This window comes from Miniopterus natalensis, chromosome 6 (assembly GCF_054644295.1).
Source record: "Miniopterus natalensis isolate mMinNat1 chromosome 6, mMinNat1.hap1, whole genome shotgun sequence".
NCBI lineage: Eukaryota > Metazoa > Chordata > Mammalia > Chiroptera > Miniopteridae > Miniopterus > Miniopterus natalensis.
In genome coordinates this window covers 67,575,113-67,598,918 of record NC_142086.1, presented here as the reverse complement: position 1 = coordinate 67,598,918, position 23,806 = coordinate 67,575,113, and positions in this window count along the sequence as shown.

Here is a 23,806-nt window from a genome sequence, read left to right as displayed (position 1 = left end):
TGAGTAGTAATCCATTATATATATATATATATATGTATGTATGTATATATATGTACCACATTCTCTTTATCCAATCATCTATCAAGGACGCTTTGGTTGTTTCTCAGTCTGTTGAGATCTTGATTCCAGGCATATCCTCTGTTTGACTCAAATAAATTTGTATAAAACTTCTCTACAGGGTCGAACATTCTTATGCTGACAAAGCTCCCTATGCCCCAGAGACCACCCATCCCCACCCACCTCGGACTTCTTACCTAAATTCCTTCAGATGCGGTGATGTCCATAGGCACCAAGGGATTATTCTCGCTTCTCTCTTCAGGGGCTCTCTCCTCCTGGACAGAATTCTAAATAACCACTTTCTCTTCCATGTGTGCGTGGCCCATGTCTGACCTACAGAAAGTGCTCTTGCGTCTTTGCCCCCCGGCCGAGGGAGTGCAGGGCAGCCAACACGGTTGCCTCTCTTTGGCTCAGAGATTGGCAACCAGCCGGCCTGACAATTATGCTTCTACCTCCTCAGATGGGAGCCAAAAGCCAGCCCACTGCCTCCCCCGCTGCAGGGACCCACTGATGTATGTCCTACCAGGCTTCAAATGATAGTCAGGGACTGTTAACTGGCATTGTTCAAAGCATGGAAATAAGATAAGGAACGACTACACATCTTTTTAATGCCCACTCTGAGCCCACGCAAAGGTTGCCTTATTCTCTAGGAAATCGTACAGTTTTGTGACAATCATTTACTATTCATAAGTCCCTGAAACTTTACATGTAACTGTCCTTTAGATCGAACAATTCCAGAGCTTAGGGTTTTACTGCCTTGTAGCACATTTATCAGTTTTGTATCTAACCTAGAAATTGAATACCAATATTTTTTGTCAATGTCCCTATATGGTTAGCTTATCAAATTTTTTTTGAGCCAGCCTTACCATGTTGGTGGTTCCTTCCTTAATAAATTAAATAAACTCTGGAACAAGTACATTCTATATTTATAAATCATCATGTTCTTAACTACTGAAATTACTTTTGATCATACCAAGCCTTACTCTTTGAAAGGAGATGGGACACGGTGTACCAGCAGCTTCCCAAAAGGACTCTTCTAATCTCTACTCCATTTCTTAGCTCCTCAAATTCTTTTACAGGCTTCTAGAAGTTGGCAGTTCAGGACTGCAAAATAAGTTCTCTAGCATCTCCTTTTTACAGGTCCTGTAATGTAGTCTTATTTTTAAATGAGGCATCTACTTCCTTCATGCCTTGGCAGGTACTGAATGTAACATCCTATTACATATGTATGGGATTTTTCAAATTGTCAAGGATAGCTAAACTTTAGGGGCAACATAAAATTACAAAAGTATTTCTCAAAATCTTAAATTAGTATGATATAAATCTATTTAAACGTGTCTGGAAGGTAAACTTGGAGGAAAAAAGAGAAACTTGTAGTTCAGAGGTGACAGTGTCCTCTCTACTATTTTTCAGCACTGCGATTTCCGGCTGTCGTCCACGACACAGACTTCTTCAGTAAGTAAATTTCCATAACATAAGGCGTTTATCCCTGATGTTTCTCAAGTGTAGGGAGATCACAATGTATGATAAACGCCTGCTTCCTGCAGTGTGAAACCCTTTCTCAGTTGAAAATAAATGCCTAGGGTTGCTGGATGGGCACAAGCTTCTTTGAACGAGGGCCCGTCCAACACCTGCTCCATCGCAGGCTCTGCCCTCAGGTGCACGCAGAGGGAACAAAGGCCGCACCCTTGCCCTTGGGCAGCCACGGACTACTGAGGGGAGGGGGGCCTAGGAGACACTAACACGCGAGGCAGCAAGCGTGCATGCACGGTGTGCGGGAGCGTGACATGTTCGCGGCATCCTCAGGACTTCGGTACCTACGAACACACTGTGTGTGGCAGGGAGACGAGTGAAAAGCCACGCTCGGGGCAGATTCGAAGGCACCTCAGGCGTTACGCTGTTCACAACGGAAACTCCAAAACTGCCTTTAGAGCAGAAAGTGGTCCCCGCGGCAGGCCAGCAGCCTGGCCTCCAGGGGTGCTGGCGGCAGTGTGGGGGCCATCAGGGGAAGATGAAGTCGAGGGAACGAGGTCAAAAGCTGGCTCGGCTGCTCCACGATGGAAACGGCGCGTCCGGGATAAATCAATGCAGAGGGACGCGGGTGACCTCAAGCGACCCTCCCTCAGCTCCAGCGGGACTGGAGCCCGGGGGAAAGGGGGCCACTGCCAGGGAGGGGGCCAGGAGGCGGCACAGGATGAGCTCGGTTTGGAAGGTTTTACTCCTGAGATAGCAACAGGAAGCGATGCAATTAAAATGTTATTTTATTACGGTTATTGGGAAAATGATAGAGGCCGGTCACGTATATTAGGGTGTCCTCAGCATAGAGAGAGTAACCAAAGCTAAAGGAAGAATTGAAGATGCCCCGGAGCCTTCAAAAACCCTGGAGAAGATGGTTCTGAGAGACGTTCGCCCGGCATTCCTGACATAGGCCAAGACGAAGCCCGTGCTTCGCCTGTTTTATCCAGCAGTATGCGTCGCGGGGGCCTCCCAAACCAGCTTGATGACGTGAATGGATTTATTAATGTGATCCTCAGTTATTCTGTGTCATTCATACATTGACAGCCAAGAATCCGGTACCACATGCAGTGGTAAGAAAAAACCCAAGAACTGGCATAGTCCCTGAAATGTTTGTTGCCAATATCAGCTCACCTCCATGCAACTCATGTGAACAGGCCTAGCGTAGGTAGGTGAAGGTAGAACTCACGCGACGAGGTCTTTAGAAAGATACTGATTCAAACGCAATACTTTCATTTTATTTTTACTACACCCTCTAATTTAATGCAAGGCTAATGTCTTGGTATCATCCAGAAGTTGATAAACAGCTGTAACGGGCTCTGGTGATCGGCCCTTCATGCCCCCTCCCCTTTCCTGAAAACATTCTGTGCGTCTTGGCAGAATGACCCAACCTACCCTCGTAATGGTTTATTGGACAGGCGTCCAAACGGGACCAGTCAACCGAGAGTGAGAGATTCTTGGGTTAACAATATTCCTCCCTGTGGACCAACCGAAAGTAAAAAATAAAGAAATGATTAAAGGAAGACAAAAGGGGAGGAGGAAGGGAGGGAATTTTATGAAAGTTTCCTTTTCTTGAGGACTAACCACATCCTAACCCTTGGATAACCCCTATATCCTTAAAGTAAATTTGCCCTTGTTTCTTTCCTTATTTTTTTTAACACGTTTTTGTTTACTTTAGAGAAAGAGGGAGAGGGAGAGAGAAACATCTATCAGCTGACTCCTACATGCCCCCCATTGGGGATCAAGCCTTCAACCAGGCATGTGTTCTGACCTGGAATCAAACCAGTGACCTCTCAGTGCATGGGGTGATGCCCAACCAACTGAGCCACACTAGCCAGGGCTGCCTTTGTATCTTAAACTAGCATGACTTGAGTTCAGTTGTTCAGAACAAAGAATCTTGACTAAGACGACTGCCAGAAGGACTGTAATATAAAGTATCTTTCTTTATAAGGCAAATCCAAAGTGCAGTTTCCCAGAGAATTCTTTTAAGCAACAGTAGAACATTAATATGTCTCTGATAATTTTAAATTAATATTCCTACATATACAAAGACAGGAAAGTCATCTGACATTCTTTTGAAGCCATTCTCTCAAAAAAAGATAAAACATCTTGTTTATTTTTTAATCAGTTTAATTTCTTAGTTTTCTTTAAGTTTAGCTGTGACAGTTTTGCTTGTAGACAATTATTTATAATTGATGCAGCTTTAGGAAAAAGTTCATCTTAAAAAGAAAAAAAAGTCATTCATTTTTTATAATTGCCAAGTTTTAATAAGTGTATCTTACTGTCTTCTTGAGATTTATGCACTGTTAGCTGCACTTCAATTGGAAAATTTGCATTTTTCTCTTATGCACCCAAGCTGGGAGGCACAAAACAAGAGTTGCAAGGTTTGTTTGGCAGAAAATGTCTAACAGTAATTTTTTTTTATCAACTTTATTCTCTCACAGTTTTGATCTCTAAGGGAAGAATTTTTTTTTTTTATCAGATTTTGTGAAACATTTTATAATAACAGCCTTACCTTTGCAGGAGTTGCTCCCAAAACATTCAAAAGGAGCTGTGACAACTCTCTCCATTTAGAACTAGATTTATCATTCTTATGCCTACTGTGAGTTAACACAACCTGTATACCCATCTTTATATTATAAATTCAAAAAACCATATGCTCTAATGTAGCTAGCTTTCATTAAGGTATAGACATTGACCAAACACTTATTGAGGACCTACTATGTCCTAAGTACCTTGATGGATAATAGCTACAATCATGAACAAGACAGTTTTGTATTCTGTAAATTTCTGGAAAAGTAGTCTAGATTGGAGATACAGACAGGAATTCAGAATAATAATTGCTAAAACTGTGTGAGAACATGATACAGTAGGATCACAGAGAAAGAACACTAACCCAACCCAACAATTGAGGCTCAAGAAAGGCTTCTCAGCATAAGCGATGCCCTCTCTAGAACTGGCCCAGATGGTTGAGTAGGGGCTCCAGACTGGTTTTAATAAGTGTATCTTATTACAGGTGTGGGTGAAATTAGGAAGTGTTCTGCATTGGAAAAAAAAAAAAGCATACACAAACTTCCCCATAGTAAGTTAGAATATGGTAAGTAAAACAATCTAAAAATTTCCAGCATTCCTGAAATGTGAAAGATGCTTAGACATGGGGAAGTGGGAAGAAAAGAAGTAGGACTCATACAACTCTGGCAAAGAGGAGACTAATTAAGAGGATATTACTATAGTCTGGGAGGCTCTAGTGGCCTAGGCAAGATAGAAGAAGCAAGATTAATGGCAATTAAAAGGATCTAATATTTATGTTGAAAAATTCATCAGTGGACTTGAAATTGATTGGATGAGAGACAGGAATGAAGGAGGGTCCCCAGCATTTATAGGACTGAAGATAAGACTTTTTTGCATCTACGTTCAAGAGAGATATTGGTCCATAGTTTTCTTTTCTTATAATGTCTTTGTCTGATTTTGCTATTAGGATAATGTGGCCTCATAGAATTAATTAGGAAATATTCCTTCTGCTTCTCTCTCCTGAAAGAAATTGTACAGAATTTTCATAATTTCTCCCTTAAATTTTCGGTGGAATTCACCATGTGGACCCAGTGTTTTTAGTTTTGGAAAGTTATTAATTATTGACTCAATTTATTTAATAGATGTAGCCCTATTCAATTAGCCTATTTCTTCTTGTGTCTTTTGGCAGATTGTGTCTTTCAAGAAATTGTTTATATCATCTAGGTTATCAGATTTAGATATGGCAAGGATGGAATGATCAGATCGAGAATTTAAAACAACTATGATTAATGTAAGGGTTTTAATGGATAAAATAGACATCATGCAAGAACAGAATGGCAACATAAACAGGGCTTAGTCATGTGACCACACCTGACTGTGAGGAAAGCTGGAAATATAGTCTGTAGCTGGGATGCCAGGTGCTCATGTAAAACTTAGGGTTTCTTTTCTTTTTTAATATATCTTTATTGATTTCAGAGAGAGGAAAGGAGAGGGAGTGAGAGAGACAGAAACATCAATGATGAGAGAGTCATTGCTCAGCTGCCTCCTGCACCCCCCCCCCCCCAACTGGGGATCGAGCCCGCAACCCCGGCATGTGCTCTGACTGGGAATTGAACCCCGATTGCCTGGATCCTAGGCCCACGCTCAACCGCTGAGCCACGCCTGGCCGGGCAAAACTTAGGGTTTCTATTACAAATGGAAGAAAGGCAAAATGGAAATGTCAAGAAATGGTTTCCTGTAAAGGGGAGAAATCAAGTCTGACTTCTAGATTTGGGGTGGGTGTTGGTGCCATTGAATGACTTGACACGGTCAGTTGAGACGGCACACAGCCGAGGGGATGGCTGAGTGCACTGTTCCACTAGGCCAGTCCGGGGTAGTTCCAGCCAAGACCAAAGCTGGAAATGTACATTTAGGAATCATCAAAATATGGACAGAGTTTGAAGCTATGGTAGGAAATGAGATCCACTAGGGAGTAAATGCAGGCTATGATTTCTTTCTGATGATGTAATGATTTCACAAACTGTTTTTGAGAAACCTAGCTCAGTATAAATATAACTCACAGAGTGCTAGTTAGCCTAAAGCCAAACCAAACCAAACCCCTTTTTGCCCCCCTTCCCTGGTAATGCAGTTGCCACTTAAGAATTACATTTCCCAGCCTATCTAAAAGCTAGGTGGGGCTATGTGACTAAATTCTTACAACAGAATGTGAGAGATACAGTCTCCCTACCAGTCTGGATGCCCATCTTCAGGCAGACCCTCATATAAAAGGAAAAATTAACTTCTATTTTATTTAAGCCACTATATTTGAATTTTTTAGCAGCTTAAGCCTTACCTTACCATTCATGAAGCATATTTAATTATTTCTTTTTTTAATATATATTTAATTATTTCTTATGCTCAACTAAACTAATCTACATTGTCACTATTTTATTCATTTTTACTGATTTTATTACAATCTTGTATATTTTTTAGCACTACTTATGTGGGTTATAGTTTTCAAAAAATATAAGGTTGCTAGTATTTCTAAACTGTTCCAAGAAATAAAGGAATGGTGTTATTTTCCAGAATATTAATGAATATTTTCTTCATGTGCTTGTGATTCTTTCCAGTCATTGCTTCAATTAATTCTTGATGCTAACATTTAAAAAAAAGTTAATGTGGTTGTCCTCATTTCACTGAAGAGGAAACCAATGTAGAGATATTAAATTATTTGCCTATAATAGCAAACCAAGTTAATGGAAAAGGTGGAAGTAAAATCTAATTATCTCACTTCTGTTTTTATTGAACTATTGGATTATAAGTCACAACCAATTAAATACATGACAGGAGAGCTAAGAAGCATAACCTTTTTATCATGTAGATGGCCTCAAAAAACTGCTCATCAGCACTTTGTGAAATGTTTCTTAACAATTTAAAAATAAATTGTATTGACATTTTTACTAAGTTTAGAGAGAGAGAGATGTAGGCAGATAAATGAAAATATGAAAAATATTTTTTAAGATAGAAAGTTTTCCACACATATCAAAAACTGTTTATGCTCGGATGTATTTTCTGCTAGCCATTTCTCTATCCACATCACTAACCATTTACTTTTCACATATTCGTGATAAAATATAAATTCAGATGGCATCTAGTATATGTTCCTCAACACAAGTGAAATTCAACAGAAATCCATTGGGTGGAGTTGTGCTATAACTTAACATTTCAAAGTGTTTCTCAACTTTCTCTTTCTAACCTTTTCCCTAGGCTTTATATAGCTTATAGCAAAACAATATCTGCTATTTGAAGACTTTAAAAATATTTTATTCCCACTTTAAACTGTTTGGGGATGTTGGCTTAAACATTATTTTCTTTTCTGATTGTATCAAGTACAAGTCGCATGCCCATGAACACGGTTTTGGATTTAATAATTCTGTCAAAGAATATGGTTGCTTATTATTCAAAAAATATGAACATTAATAAGATTAAATAGAAAGTAACAACTGACATGGTAAAAAATGCTGTTCTATCCTTTTATCTCTCCAATTTATGTTTTTTCTGCCATCAAGACGAGAGGTAAGCATCTGATATTTCAATTCCTGTGAGACAAAATGCTACGTGCCCAAAATGAGCAAGTCTGCATTACTGTTGATTGATTCTAATAGGTGCTATAGAAAGCTGCCAAAAGTTTGACACGTGCTTGGGGAACTAGCTTCTCCAAAAAGGTTTGCACCTGCATAAGCATTCAGGTAATCTCTCTCTGGCAGAATTTCTGACTTAAGTGTCCATAAATATCAAGGACTCAATCCTGATATTTTATTTCACTAATCTGAGGTCGGCCTCAAGAATCTGTACATTTTACAAGCACTTGCAATGGTCCAAGGATCATACGTGGAAGCACCAACCTAAGGGAAGGGCAAAGAAGATGGGGACCTTGCCATCAGTTAATTCTCAGTCTTGAGCCAAAGGAGGAAATAGAGGCATATTAAAACTATCCTCTTGTTCAATGATCCCTCTAATTCCAATTCATTTTTTTAAGGGAGGCATACAACTCTATTACTTACTCCCTAGGGCTCATGTCTCAACCCTCTCAAAAATGCATTAGTTATTTACGCCCCTGAGAAGAATGGAGATGAAGACTGTGGTGGGACAATGATGGAATAGGAAGATTTATAGATTGAACTAGATGGGTACTTTCTTTGGCTCATTAGGAATTACTAAATTTCTTAAGAGGAGATAATGTTCTTGAATATTTCACTGTTAGTCTCATATTTTGTATATTATAGTTATCAATTTTGTTACTAGCTGGTTTACCTGGAATACTGGTCTTTTTATGCAAGAATTAGGTTGTGAATTTGTTTTTAAGCTGAGTGCACAGTAAGAGCAGGCGGGCAGGACTGCCAGTGTTAGAAAAGCAGCCTGGGACCATCAAAAGATCATAAAGGAGCCTGAGATCTGAATTTGAACTTAATCCCACATATAGTAGCTGAGTAAAAAGTGGCAGGTTCTTAACATCCATGAGTTTTCCATTAGTATAATATCAATACTAGTGCGTTAACAACTTTATCAGGTCGTGATGAGGTTTACAAGAGAGCACACAATAAAAATATTTATAAACTGTAAAGTGTCTTGAAAATCACAATAACCTTGTTTCTAATTATACACTCTCACTTCCAAGTCACTATCCAAAACTCCACCGGCTGGAAACTGCATACAAATTGAAGGCTAGAATCTGTCAAAATGCTCACCAATGATAAATTAAATCAGTACTGAACACACTTTCTGTTCTCAGGGTAATGCTAACTCTGATAAGTCACGAAAGATATGTTCCTTGTGCTCCAGACTCTGTGTTCCCTGGCTCTATGTCAGCTGCTCCTCAGTGTGTTCCGTTGTTGAATAAACAATTGACCCTTGAACACGTGGAGGCTAGATGCATTGACACCCCCCTACCCTGCACCGTTGAAAATCTATGTGTAACTTTTGATGCCCCAAAAACTTTACTAAGAGCCTACTGTTGAGAGGAAGCCTTACCTACGGCATAAATAACCGATTAACTCATATTTTGCATTTATATGTATTCTATATCCTTACAATAAAGTAAGCTAAAGAAAAAAATTATTAAGAAAATAATAAGGAAGAGAAAATATATTTACAATATTTATTGAAAAAAATAATCCATGAATAAGTGGACCCACGCAAGGGTCAAACGTATAAGTGAGTAGCTATGGAAACAAAGCCTGCATGGTTGTAAGCCTGAGTGATTGAGAGAATCAAGACTCCCATGTGCACAACCCCAGGGACATTAACTCTCAAGTATATCTTAATGGCATGGAACAAAATTGTAAGAATGTAGCTTGTGTGGCCAGTGTCAAGGCCATAGGGCAGAAGGCTCTTAGCATTGGCAGAGATAGAAATGAGAGGAAGAAAAAAGTTTTAAGGATGGTAATCTTGCAGGCAGAGTGCAGTAGTGGAAAGACCACTGATTAAAATTGAAAAACTGGAATTGTTACTATAGAGGTGAGAGAGGGAAGTGATCACAATGGATAAAAATCAGTGAGGGAGACTGTATCAAAATATGAGAAAGTTAAACTTAGGGCAAGGCCAGTGGCCAGAATTAGCAGGGAAAAATAAGTGAAAGAAATGCAGAACTAGGGGAAGTGAATCAGCTGATGCAATGCTTTGAAATCCAAGAGGGGGAAAAAAAGAGCAAATGTGTGTAATGGACAGAGAATAGGGATCTTCAGACAATGAAAGGTGAAAGCAGGGCCTGGACAGTGACTACTAGAGGGAGAGTTAAAGTACCGTGGGGGGAAAGATATATACTTGGCCATTGAGCAAACTCCCTGTTACAAATCCTGTTGCTCTAAAAAGCATTACAGTTGATATTAGGTTCCATAGACTCATGATTGAGAGCAAGGACAATAGGTTTACCTGAAGGCAATAGTGCTCAAGCTTCCAGGTGCATAAATATCATCTGGGGACTTGTTTAAAAAGCCAGTCCCTAAATACCATCTCACAAGATTCTGATTATTTAGGACTCCTGCCGGCCTGCTAATTCAAAGTGTGCTTTGAGGACAATGTGAGTTTGCAAACTGTTACCAGCAATGAAAGAAAGAAGTACAGATAATGAGGGTAAGGAACCAGAAACTTTCTGAAATATCTGACATCGCCGCAACATCCAAGCCCCATGATTAATAAACTTTTCTCATTTTATAGAACACAGAACCACAAATTTCAGTCCCCCGCAGAGTAGGAAAAAAAACACCACACCACTCAAGAAGTTTTGATCAAGATAATTATGATGCAGATAATCCATGAACACATTTTAACAAAATATGCTATTAAAAAGTTTCATAAATATCTTAATTTGGTCACATTTGAAACCTTTTATTTTCATAAAAAGAAATATTATTTATATGTATTTATTTTGGTATCCAAGTGGTATCTGTTAATAGATAAGCAGACATATAAAAAAGTTTAAGAGTTATTTGAGCAAAGAATGATTTGAATTGGAGAGCATCCAATCAAGCCGAAAGAAAGGAGCTCTGGGGAGCAGTACCAGAATGAAAGACTTTTATGGAAGCAGGAACAAGGGAGTTTTGTGCCAGCAAAAACCGAGCTGGTGATTGCGAGGTTCCTTTCCTTTACGGGACGGCAGGGCTCTTGGGGCAGATTGCGGGACTGGCGCTGGTCATTGTTCCTGGCTCTTTCCATTTTAGTGACACGGGCTTAGCAAAAGCAAGTCTGTTTCGGGCCCGTTGTCTTGTTTTTAACATATCTAAAGAGACTCATGCACAACTTGACAAACCTAGAGATTTTTGTTGTATTTTATGCCCAGATTTGAATTTATTTTTAAGAAGTAGCAGCTCCTTTTTCCCCCCTTGCTTTGTTTTGTTGAAACTAGTCATGAATGCCTGGGCATGCTATAAATATTTATGGTTTACACATTATGAGAGTGCTCAAATGATGCAGCCCTTTTGAAATAAACACAAGAATGAGATACACTAAACTCTTTAAGGTTTTGTCAATGAACATTAATTAGAAAAAAATTACATTAGCAATTTTTCTTGCCCTTTTTCTTTCCTAAGAGCAAAGGGTGATGAAGGCTGAGATGTAGCAAAATTACTTCAGGGAATTTAAACGACCCGTCTCTGCTTTTCATAAAAGTTAAATTAAATAAAAGATCACCACAACGTCAGATCTGGTTATTGTTATTGGAGAGGAAAGACCAGGGAGAAGGGCATGTGCCCTCGTCTCCTATGACAAGCATGGCACTGCTTATCTTTTCCCCCCCTTTCCTAATCATTAAATCCTTGGGTGTCTCATTTATAAACATGAAGGACTCAGCTACTCACCTGCAGAACTGATGAGATATTGGTTAAGCACAGAGATTCTCTGTGGTAGAAATCTGGCTTCTTTCTACAAACTCCTTCTACATCTAACGTATCTTCCCTGGTTCCAATTCCTTTGCATTTTTGTAGGTCCAGCCACTAATTGAATTGCTGTTTCCTTTGAAAAAGGAAAAGCACCACCTTAGGTTTGCAAAGATATACAAGTCTCCCCATGTACACAGTCTGACTGCCTCCTGATGCTCTTTCGAAAATAAATCCCTTCCCATTCCATCCCAACATTTGCACACACGCCATACGCACCATATTTTCCATGTCATGAGAAAAATGATTTGATATGTATTTCCTTGTTTTTCCTTCTTCCTCGAAGCACTGCCTGCTCTCATATATTAATATTTCATTCCCAAATGTAACACGTCAAGGTGGAGAGTTGTGTTGACCAGCAAGAAGTCAGAAGGTAAGAAATTTCACTGATTCCAGAAAAACTATTGGTGGCACAGCAGACAATAAATAAACGGGAGAGGCAGGAGGGAGCCTCTTATGCTGAGAGAAATGCAGAGGCTGACAAAACTTATAAGGCTAAGAAAAAACAAATCATCTTTAGGAGAACTTTCCCTGGAAATGGCTTTGCCTTTCAAAAGGAAAAATGCCCCGCTGAATCAGCTGCATTCGAGGGAGAGAAAATAATCTTGTGTGGTTTTTGAAACACTGAACTCAAACTCACTGGCAAAAAGGGAAGAAGGTCTGAAGGTTGTGTTTGCATGGAAAATGAGACTGAGCTTAAGCTCAGCAAACTGCAAACTGCAGACTAGGAAAATCAAGCGGAGGGGTTAGGAAGAAGAGAAACAAAACATGTCTGGGCCGGTAGCATCCTGATGCACAAAAGAAAACTCCACATAGTTGGTAGTGCGCCCGTTGCCCTGCTCTGCTGCACCATGTGCTGGGGGGGGGGGGGGGGGGGATGGACTCCTCTTCAGTCATGCGGCTGCTCAGGCAGGCGAGATAGCAGATCATGCAGCTCTGCAATGGCAAAGTGATTTGTGGGTTCTCAAATTCTTCATTTTGTTTATGTTTCAGAAACGTGTAGATGTGTCAGAATGTCTTACTGGGTATTATTTTCCTTTTCACTATTTTATCACAGCAAAAAGGGATAGCGACTGTAACTGTGAAATGCAAACTTATTTTCTCTTGAAATGTCAGATACGCTATTGTCAGTCTACAGCAAATATAAGAAGGGATAAGATTCTCGGAAAGACCAGATAACATAGTTAGTGTTATGCTTTTACTATGGGAAACAAAAAAAAAATCTTCAATTGTTCAGAAAATATTCAGTCTGGAGGCTTAACTTTATAATTACAGGCCATTAATTATGATATGCATGTTGTATTTGTTAGGAAATATTTTTTAAGCCCCATGAATTTATTTTGTAATGTGCATACATCAATTGTACAAAAATTTAATGAGCAGCTATTATCACTACTGGTTGGTATTTACTGCAAACCTTCCTCTTTTTTTGTTTAAAGAATTAAGATAGCACATAAAAGAAAGTTTAGCTTTAGATATCTGATATTTACAAGCTTTTAGCAAAATCTGAGGGCATGTGAGACACCAGAAATAAATTGTTCTTTAACTGACAGGGTAATATCACAGGTCAATTTGGCTTCATTGAAAACCTTGTACAGGAGCAGTTAATTAAGGGCTATTGTGAAACTGATGAAAACAAGCAAATCTCAGATACAGAAAAAGTAGTTACAAAGATAATCCAAGTAAAAACACCAGCTATTGGTCATTCACTCACCCACTCACTCATAAACTCGCTCATCCAATAAACACTTTGTGAATACTTTGTAATAACAAATATTTCATCAACACCACCCAGCAATAATAACTGTCATTTATAGAGGCCAAATATATGTCAGGTAGTGTACATATGCAGTTTCAAAAAAGTTTAAAACCTTGCTAAAAGTTTCAAAACTATTAAATACAAACCCAGTCCGTTTCAACCCCAATCCCTCTAAAACTGACTCTAATGTTCATTCGGCCACACTTAAGATCCTTCCCTTCTATTTTCCATAGCTTGTACTCTGGTGCTGGAGGTCAGGACATAATTAAGATTACTACACAATGCGGTAAGTGCTTTGAAAGTCTGACTAAATAGAGATTTACTGAGCTGGATGTTGAAGTATAAGCTGGTTTCCCAGGAAAGGGAAAGAAAGGGAATTTCATGCAATTGGGGGGAGGGGGGACAGCACATGCACGGTCAGGGTGAAGGGAAAATACAACATATTCAACTAACACTTATTATATATCCATTGTGAGGCAGGATCTATACTATGCATTGGATGAATAAAATGTGGCTGATACTGTAGCTTGTATACAGGGTGTTTGGCGCAGATCAGGGGTGGCAATAGGGAGACATCTAGAATCTTCGAGGGTTCTTTCTAGGAGATGGAATGGATGCTCTTCACCAAAATGGTGTGAAGGAGAATCACATGTGAGAATGAGAAGTGAGGCGCTTTTAGACACTTCTGTTATGTGTGAGACATTGTTAGAAATGTACAGTAGGCAATTGAACATTTGGGTCTGGCAGATGGGAAAGAGGTCAAGTTAAAGATAGTTACAGTGCTTGAGGTCATCGGCAAGATTTGAATAGCTCAAGAAACACAGATAAAGGCTACACAGGGAGCCCTGAACTCTGACGGAGAAAGGGTAGGTCGAGGAAGAGGAGCCTGCAATGGGGACAAGGCAGGAAAAGGTGAGATGGATGACAACCAGAAACACTATGCTGCAAAAACTAGAGAGAGAGATTAATTTAAGAAAAGGGTAGTGTCCAAGGGAGCTAAATGCTGCAAGAAAATGAAGACTGGTGTGCATCCCATGAAATGGGAGAAGAGGAGATTTCTTCCAACTCTAACAGAATAGCTTTTGTGGAGATGTGGACTGAATGAAAAACAGGGCAAGAAAAAGTTAGTATAGATTATTTTTACAGGTAATTTGACTTTTAAACTGAATAGGAACTACTGACCTGAAATTAGGAACCACAGAAAGCATTCCTGGTGAATAGGTGTCGCCAGTGATTAGAAAAGCTGCTAAAACCCATAAGGAAGATGCAGGAGGCATTTCCTTCAACTTAAGTGACCAATAAATTCTTCCCCACTGGAGGGATTATCATAATTTCTTTAATGTTATGTAAATTTTCAACCTAAATGACATCTTCAGAGATAATTAGCCCTTAATATCTTTTTATGAGCAGGGCTGTCTGTGTGAAGTTTCTAGGAAAGGTGTGCACTTTATAAAGAACATTGTGAAATACACTATAAGGCAATCTGAGCAAAAGCATATTTATGTTTTTCACAATAAACTGAAAAGGTTTAATACACCCTTCATAGTAATTTATACAATGGCAACCATCTCCAGGGATCTCATGAGATTGAAAGGGTGTATGGAAAAGATGTAAATGTTAGAAAACCTAAATTGTAGTCCCATAAATAAGATAATTCTCCTAAGATAATCTCTGATTTGATCACAAGGTATGCATCTAGGAAAATGTCTTACAATTCAGAGTTCACTGCAAATTAGTAAACTTTCTCGGTTCTCTACCGTGACCTCTGGTAATAAGGTGAAGGGAGTGGAAGACTATGAAAAAGGGCAACAAAGAGCCAAACCTTAACTTTATTCCTGAAAAGTAGGTGAGGAATGGAAGTCGTGCAAGACAAAAAATTTAAATTTTATGTGTATGAATTGTCCCTTGCAAAGTAATAATCTAAATCAAAAGATCAGTTTTCTGATCTTCATAGTAGTTCCCGATCGCCCTGACTGCCTCCTGTCACAAGAAGGAGGACAGGCTGTTTTATTGGAAGCTCCTCTCAGTCCCCCACCAGAAATGCCTTCAGGCCAGCTGGCTCCGCTCTCAGGCCTGTGTTTTACAAGTGGCCACAAAGTCAATGTTTGCTTGGTCTGCTGGGTGGCGCCAAATCATCACATAACTACAGAATCCCAGAAGCCTTAAGCATTTCAAAAATCTTAAATGAATAAATATAAATTTATGCTTAAGACCCTCAGCATATATTTTAAATTTCTCTACAAAAACAAAACAGAACAAACAAAAAAACAAATAAGGATAGCAGAAAGAAAAGAGTGTGAAATCTCTTGTAAATACATTAATTTAAAATGATTTTTTTCTTATATTAATGCTAAAACACTTTTATAGGTACAAATGCCCAAAGGTAATGTTCATACCTATATGACTTTTCCAATCAGAGAGGCAAATATAGGTGTAACATGGTATGCAAAACCTAAATAAATGAGGTGCTTGCAGACTGCTCTGGGAAGATCTTGACCTAGTCCGACCAGCATCTCAACGTAACATCTCCACTGTGCCCCCAGGTATCCCTCATAGTGCCTCCAAGTTGATCTTTGGTTGTCAAGTCTCCTCCAAGCTTATCTTAGACAACTAGACTCTCTACATCCAACACACAGTCAGGCCCAACTAGCCTGCAAAGTGCCGTTCACTCTCTCCTCATTAAAAGTATTGCTGTTTTATGCCCTATATATAACTTTAAGATTTTTCTAAAGCAATAGCTACTTTATTGTTTGGACGATGCAGGAAGTGCTGATGCTTCGAATGATTTTTGTGGTGGAGGCTGCTAGTTGTCCATCACAATCCATATTCCTGTTCTTCCTAGTAATAGAGTTCAAAGCGAATGTGTGGCCACCCAGCTAGGGAGAGACTGTGTTTTCCAGACTCCTTTGCAGCTGTCTCTGAACTGTGACTTCGTTATCACCAAGGGAACATGAGTGGAAGTGATAAGTGCAGTGGCTACTTCATTGGTTTAAGATAAAATTGTTTGCCCTTGACACCTGTTCTTTTCCCTCGCCTTGAGCCAGAACATGGGCATGTCTGCAATTCAGCTTTGATCATGACCATGAAGTCATTGCCTAGAAATGGACAGATCTTTTAAAGCCTCTGTATTTGGGACCTACTTTTTTACAGCTGCTTAACCTTTACCTAACTAATACAGATGTTAATAGACCAGTGAGTTTTATCTCCAGTGTTTGCATTTTTAGCACAGGCCAGCATAGAGACCTAGTTACTTAATGACAAGGAGCACCTCTACTGCAAGAATTCACCACATCTTGGCAAGTCGACCATGCCTGATACTCTCACAGTACTAATGACTTGAAAGGCAAAAACTATGTCTTTCTAGCTCTAAAACTTAGCACAGGTTTTAAGACAATGATAGGTGCAGAGCAGAGGTTTTAAAATCATGGGAACAGGAAGGGTTTGCAGCCTCTAAAATCATGCCCAAAAGGCAGGGTGAGCCCTGCAAAGGTTAGGTTTTATGAGCACTAGTGTTGCTGATAGCTGGATATAACGTGGCAGTCCAGAAAATGGGGCAGTTCATCAGATCAACAGTGAATAATATTGGCATTGCTAACTTTATTGACATCTGAACTGTGCTTTAATACTAGGTGTCATAATACTGCATGAATGGCTTAATGAAAATAAAAAAAGACTGCAGGATGAATTTACCAGATGAGCTATAATAAGAAATTTGAATCTTTAACGTTAATGCTGCTACTTGGACTCTGTGCAATAGCAATCCCTGGAGCATCATCCGAAGCTGTGTCTGTGTATGTTAGGGCACATCTGGGCAGACACTAACCTCATTTAAGCATTATTCACTGAAGGGCAATGCTTAAGAGCATTTCTCAGGCTGCTCTACTCACAATAATCTTAGCTTCAGTTTTAGATTTGGTTTGCCAAGTCTACGAATCCATATAACAACCCTTGAAAGTGATTTTTGTTCTGGGCTCAGTCATAACAGCAAAATGAATCATGGAAGAAAGTACTCAATCTATACTTTTTTAACCTAATATAAGTCCAATAAATACAAATAATACCTTGCTGGTCATTTTCAGTTCCTCTTCCCTAGAAGAGATCATAGCCAAGTGTAGAGAAAATGATATCAGGCCCCAGGATACTTCTCAGATACAGGGATCCTAGAAGAGATGGTTTTAGTCTTCTGCTGTCTAAGTCTTTAGGTGAACTCTGTCTTTTCCACTCTCCTTGGTCAAGCATTTCCTTAGATTCACCTTCCTTTACTTTTAAAGATCAAATATAAAGGGGTGAGATGTAGCTCTGTGTTCAGGAGAGATATAAACAAGCTGCTCAGCCTGGTCTGATTCCAGATTAAGTTGTCTTATCATAAGCCAGAGGATTTTGTTTCTGTGACTCCCCATCCAGTTTAGCCAATAAAACAAATACTTCAGAGTTAGGGCAAAAGTCATATATTAAAAAAGTATTTGCATTTTTCTGGAAACTCCTTCGAATCTGGGCATGCTGACCTCTAACATTTGTGGGGATACTTAAAAAGAGCACAAATAGAGGCCCACATACCACATGTCTCAGTATTTAAAAGTTATAAATCAAGCCAAAAAAATTAAAGCAAGTATATCTATTCTCCTTCTCCTGTAAATAAACCTTCATAATAACCAAAACCAGGTTGGAATTTAGAATTCTTGAATTTGTTGGGTTTTTGTAACAAAAAGACAGTATAAGAAGAGGCAAGATCCTTGTCTTCTGAAGGAAGTAACCCACCTTCTTATCTCCCATCCCTGCCTCTATCCCTCTCTGGGAGGGGCTCAGTTGCATGCCTGTCCCAACCTGTACCTCCGTCTATGACCCTGCAAACACTAGTCCTTTGGCTCTTTTTTGGTGGTTTTTGTTTTTTGTTTTTTGTTTTTTGTTTTCAGGTCTTGGAGTGGGCCATCTGGCTGTGCAATATTTCTTAGAGAGAACAGATTAAGAATGACCTACAAACCTTGGGAGCTGGCTCGGGGCTGTTTAGGAAGTGAATTCTAGGATTTGGGGAATTCAAAGCATGGTCTAGAAGAGAGAGGCCCAAGCTCCAGATGGAAACAACCCTTGGCTTCACAGGCTTTTAGCTCCTTGGACAGAGGGCACAGTCAGAGACGTTTATGACATGGGACCTATGCCTGGGCCTAGGAGCGATGCTGAATCTAGGGCAGCGGGAGGCAGCCAGGCTTGGGCGCTGGGCTCTGGCCTGTTTCCTGATGCTGCGGCTGCGGCCTTTGGGAAAGTCTGCTTTTGAGCACATCGATTGTTAGCTATGTTATATGATGGCATGGAGATTGATAATGTCAGATCGGATCCCTAGAATCTGTTAAAGACTAGGCTGAAATTATTTCTGTGCACAGCCATGATCAGTATTGAAAATGGAGATTTCAAATGAATGTTTATAAAAAGCACTATCGCTGCAGCATATGTCATATTGCCCTAGTTACTAAATTAGTCTAATTAAAATCCAACTTTCCAGTCCCATGTGTGAAGCTATTGAAATTATTTTTCCCCTTTAATTAAGCGGATACTTAGAGACACAAGTAAGACAGTGCTGGTAAGATACATGGCACTTCAAATTCCTCCCATTAACCAGAGGAACAAGAGATACAGTGCATGGCCAAAGAGGAGAGTTCGGTGTTACATTTTTTTCAGCATTCTAGCAGAATTGAAGGGGAATGGACCACTTTCTTTTAGGTTCATTTTTTGGCTGTTCCAGGAAATTCCCATTGTGACATGTCATACCAGGTGACACATGTCCCATTGACTCAGGCTGTGAGGAAAGGATAGCATTAGGGCTTTCATTTGATGAGTGGGATCCATTGTAGTTCTAACATCACGAACAGTGATGAAGCATTCTGACAAAGAACACTCTGGACAGAATACTTTTAAGAATTGATCCCAGTGCTAAAAGTCAATTATATGCTTTCAATGCACACCTACTCATACCCACAGTTACGTTCTCAGGTTGCATCAGACCCCTCTAATATATAGGTTTTGATTAATTTAGGTGAGATTCTGGTGCCCAAATAAAGAAATGTCATTACGATATAGCAATTGCTTAAGGAGCCTCAAGCTTCGTAAAGAGGATTGTCCAGGGGATTTCTATGAAAACAGTTACCTAAAATGATGTATAAAGAGAGTGTTTACACCAGTTACTAAAGCTGCAGTGATTAAATGCTGTATTCACAATTGGCTGAGCTACTGGGTAAGGTAACTAAGTTACCTAGAGATAAGTAGAAATCTGTTGGATATGTTAACATATCCAATTTTTAGTGAAAGGCAGTGTTTGTCCAGCTCACAAGGCAGTTATCTGAGAACTAACTTATTCCTTAATGAGCATCAGCTCCTAAATATCTCTAGGCAATAGCTATCTTGATCAGGGCCAGACATAACCCAAATTGAGCCAATCAGATTATTGAAGCATTTGAAATTGGAATTTGATGATGTTAGCTAGCTTCTGATGGTGGCTTGGATCATGGAAACATACATGGGTCATATTTAACCATACACAGAAAGCAGCAAAAACACCAATCTATAGAGACAAATAAATTTATTAGGATCCCAGAGAAAGCAAAGATGAAAAACCATAGTGTTCCAAAAGGAAGGATAATAATTTAATAACATCTTGAAGACTTGATGTTGGTCACTTTCAGGTTCTGACCCCTCCTGAAACTTGATTGCAGTTTCTTTCTTGGTAATGAAAATATCCCTGTGTCATTAAATAATTCATCTTTTCTGTTTCAGCATGAGGGTTTCTGTAGCCAAAGAGCCTTGACAAAATGTTCCTTAAATTTCTCATTTACCCTGTAAAGATCTAAGCAAACACTGAGAAAATAAAAGTGAACCTTGCATTTCTCCTAATGCATGTTTTCTATAAAACAATTTGTAGGATTTTATATTCCCTCACGGGGGAAACACAAACACACACACATGTGCAGACACACATATGTATATGTGTAAATATATATATGAAATGTATTTTTTTAAATTTCCGTTGATTCTCTGTGGTCCTCCCTGTGGCTATATTCTGCTCTGTAGTCACGCTCTGCAGTCCCTCTTTCCTGTAGTCATGTAAAGTATTTTATAACTATTCTGTTTCCTTTTCTGGTGTTAGAAAAATATTGAAGGGAGAGGAAGGCAAGGTAGTACTTGAAATAGCTGTCCACATTGTGCAGATATCCATGACTGTGATGTGCGTAGTTCACGGTGTAATACAGTCCTGGTTTCCCAGACTCACGCTTCTACCCTCCCTCCATTACTCGTCTAGATTTTATGTGTGTGCAATGTTTGACTGTCTCATGTCAACATGGCCTGTGTGTATACACTAGGAGTTCACATACTTTTTGATCTCAAGATATCTTTCCACACTTACAAATCGTTGAGCATACTGAAGAGCAAACTATTTGTCATATGAGAAAGTAAAACTAAGTAATTTAAATGTATTTGTGTGAATTCACTTTAACGTGGCAATAATAAACCTATTACATGTTAGCATAAATAACATTTTTATTTTAGAAAATTGTTTTCCAAATTTTAAGAAGTCATCAAGAACAATAGCATATCTTTATATTTTTTATATCTCTTTTATATCTTATTTAATTACAGGCTTATTTAATAGTCTCATATCTGTCTTTGCATTCAATCTGTTGCAATATCACACAGCTTGTAGCTTATTGAAACTCCACTGTACACTCATGAGAGTTATATTATTTTGGTGAGACTAGATACCTAGTTTCTATGCCCTCGCATGATATGGTGTATTTCTTGCACATAGCAGAACCCAGTGTGTGAATTCCTGGTCAGTGGTGGTAGGACAGAAGATAGGATGGGTGTGATCCATGCAGGCATTCAGGGACCCAGGTTGATGGAGCCTCTGCCCTCTTCCAGATGCCTTGAAGTCTCCCATGGTCATCCTTATTGTTGATGTACAGCAAAACAGAGTAAACAATAGAGAAAGAAAAGTAGACAAACTTGCTTCCTAACACTGCAGGCAGAAGTAACACATAGCATTTCTGTTCATTTGCCACCTGGTAAGAACAGGTCAAGTAGTCTACCAAGTTCAAGAGAGATATAAAATGTAGTCTCTGTGTGGGTAGTAGGTCCGTGTGCATGGAGTCTACTTTCCAAGTTATCATAGGCAACAATTTTACCAAATATTTCCACAGCTTAATAAGCTCTCCTGCTTTCCAGCCTGCTGTAACTGTGTTGTCATTGTTATTTTTGTTGTTATTGCTGTCCAATTTTAATTATGCCACATACTTTGGGTTCTGTTATAGAAGCACCCTGTTAAAGGTACCAGATTAACACTCTTATCATTAACAAACTCCTCAAATTTCAATGTAAAATATAACTCTTGCTCTCATCACACTCCAATGCCAGTAGGGACTCCTGGTTGGCTTTGACCCAGGAAGCAGAGAGGGTCTGTGATGTACAGTGACAAAGGAACCCAGGTTAACAATGGCTATGTCATCCTCTAGGGCTTCCAGGGTCACCTTGGGCATTGTCATCTAACTGGTACAGAAGAAGAGAGCACTTAGAGAGGGACACTGTTTCTTATCACTTAAATTCACAAGTAACACACTCATCTCCACTCACGTTCTATTGACAAGAACTAATTATAAGGCCCCACTCATATAATGCAACAGCAGGTGAAATGAAGTCTTGGCCAGGTCACCACTGCCCAGCAACAGCTCTACACTGTGGAAGCCAAAAATCGTCACTAGATAGAGGTCTCTGCCATAGCAGTAAAATTGTTTTACATGTATTCTGTTTTTAAAAATTCAATCTTAAACTTAGGAAGAGATAACTGTAAACAGTTGAGGATTATGTATGTAATGGGCCACACACAAAAATGCTACTAATAGACAATAAATATTCCCAAGATGGGTTTTTGTTGAAAAGCCCAAAGTTTACAAACATACGACTTTGGAATAAAAACTCTAAATAAGATTTGCCCAACCCCTTCACTATACAAGTGAAGACACTGAAGCCCCAGAGAACTGAGGTGACAGACCAAAAATATAATGTTCGACAGTGAAAAATATCTCTTTTACTTTTTTTTATATCATCAGGGTGGTCACTTGAGATATCAAAAGAAAAAGAAACTCGATTTTTGACCTCTTGGATTTCAGGCTCCAGATTTAGAGATGATCACATAAGAAACCAGAAAAAAGGAAGGGGGAGTTAGAGAAAAAGACCCCTTATAAACAAACAGATTACTGCCGGCCCTCTTTTCCACTCTGCGTGGAGTCAGCCTCAGGATCCACAGCTCAGGGCCGCAGCTCCTCACAGCCTATCTCAATGGCCTCAGGCCATGCGGTGGGAAGATACTTATTTCCAGAGGTCCAAAGCACCAACCTCTAATAAAATCTGCTGAGACTTTTCTCTGTGTCTTTCAAGGTTTCCAAATCTTTATCATCTTACTCAGGAGAATTCTATAAACTTCACCCCCAAAAAGTCATTGTTTTTTGTTGCAGTCCTTTGACCTCTCAGGTCCCATGACTTGATGTGACATACTCCTCTAGAATTATAACTATGTGAAGTCAGTAAAACCCAATCTCAAGGTTTTCCCCCAAAATACCACTATGTTAATGGCCATTTTGCCTCAAGGAAGGAGAAAATTATATGTGATGTAGCAGATTTTTACACGGAGTTTTAATTTGACAATATTTTTATTCCACAAAATTATGTACTGTTGTGAATCTTAAAAGTGTCGTATAGTTTGGCAAAGAATAATTTCATACTTATTTTATTTCATAATAGATATATACTTTATAAATATATTTTATACAATTGTAACCTTTGTGATATGGAGCTATTATAACTACTGAGTTAATAGCAGCTGAAGGTGAAGATTAAAAGTTTAAAACATGGAAGTGCTTTGACCACTATATTTCTAGATGGTGGAAGTGGAGATTTTCAGCTTGAACCCACTTGAGAAGGCTACATTCTCTTCTATGATATCTTAAACTCTCTCCTTCGTTAAGGCAAGTAACACCTACCAGACATAGAGCATGAAATCAGTCAAGAAAAACAGCAGCCAAACTACACTACGCTACAAAGTCAGGCTTCGCAGTAGGGAACTTGAGGCAGGCATTTAGCAGATCTTATTGAAGAAAAGCAAATACATTAGGAACACATTAAAAACATGTACTTAAAGTGAAACTTGGCAGTCACGTTACTACATTATATTATTTTATAAATCCCTTCTTATTTCCTCATCTTGTTTCATTAGTCATTACTTTTCATCATTTGAAATTAACTTGTTTCTGTATTTATTTGTTCACTGGTTTACTGTCATTCTGCCCCCAGTAAAATGTCAGCCCCTTGAGGGCAGAGACCACATCAGTTTTGCTCACTGGTTTATCCCCCGTGTCTAGAGCAGTGCCTGGAACTTGGTGGAAGCTCAGTTATGATGTGTGGAAGGAAGGGAGCTATCTCCAGAGCAGACTGACCTGTGATACGTGGAAGAACATCATAAGAACTCAGGCAATCCCTGGGAAACAAGAATCTGGAACAGGCCTGAACGAAA